Raw genomic sequence first — 1,303 nt, 5'->3', positions numbered from 1 at the left:
TGATGTAACGGTCTTTTTCCTACCAAAGATGATGTGACGGTCTTCTCCCTACCAATGATTATATAACGGTCTTTTTCCTACCAAAGATGATGTAACGGTCTTCTCCCTACCAAAGATGATGTAACGGTCTTTTTCCTACCAAAGATGATGTGACGGTCTTCTCCCTACCAATGATTATATAACGGTCTTTTTCCTACCAAAGATGATGTAACGGTCTTCTCCCTACCAAAGATGATGTAACGGTCTTTTTCCTACCAAAGATGATGTGACGGTCTTCTCCCTACCAAAGATGATGTAACGGTCTTTTTCCTACCAAAGATGATGTAACGGTCTTCTCCCTACCAAAGATGATGTAACGGTCTTTTTCCTACCAAAGATGATGTGACGGTCTTCTCCCTACCAATGATTATATAACGGTCTTTTTCCTACCAAAGATGATGTAACGGTCTTCTCCCTACCAAAGATTGAATAATGCTTTTCTTCCTACCAAGGATTATGTAACGGTCTTTTCTCTAAGAAGGAATGTAGAATATTATATATATATATAATCTTCTCCTTAACGAGTAAAATCATGAAAACACCAAGCGAGTTTGTTTTAACAAACAAGAAACTTACCTTACCTGCGTGATGCCCATCTTTATACGAACATGGATTAATAAATATATATATGTTTATACAGTATTGACCTTATGAAATGTGCCCCCCAGTGGCTCAGCGGTAAGTCTCAAGACTTACAACACTAAAAAAACCAGGTTGTGATACCCATGGTGGGAACAGCACAGATAGCCCATTGCATAGCTTTGCGCTTAACAACAAACATATGAAACATCAAATGGCTTGCTTATGTACAGTCTTTACCAAAATCATTGTATTAGGTCGTCAAGAAATTAATGTCGCGTTTTGGAACACTTTCATTAATCACCCCCCCAAAAAAACGTCACGTTAGTGTAGCCTATATAATGTGTAAAGTTTAGTATACTCTAATACCTTATAGTGATGGCACACGACAAGACACACATTCAGCATGTGATGCTGTTTGAATACAAGAAAGGAAACAACGCCTCTGTAGCCACAAAGAATACCAAAGAAGTTTATGGAAATGTTCTGAACGTTTGTAAGTATCAATGATGGTGACTTTAGCCTTAAAAACTGTGATGGCAGGGGCGACATGTTGGAATTGATATTGATGTTCTGAAGACGTTTGTTGATCCTAACCCAAGGCAACACATTCGTGAAATGGCCCTGAAATTGCATGAAACAATACGTAAACATATAAGGAATATAGAAAAACTCCATAAAGAAG

Source organism: Limulus polyphemus, unplaced genomic scaffold, assembly GCF_000517525.1.
Source record: "Limulus polyphemus unplaced genomic scaffold, Limulus_polyphemus-2.1.2 Scaffold171, whole genome shotgun sequence".
Lineage (NCBI taxonomy): Eukaryota > Metazoa > Arthropoda > Merostomata > Xiphosura > Limulidae > Limulus > Limulus polyphemus.
This window is presented reverse-complemented; position numbering follows the sequence as displayed.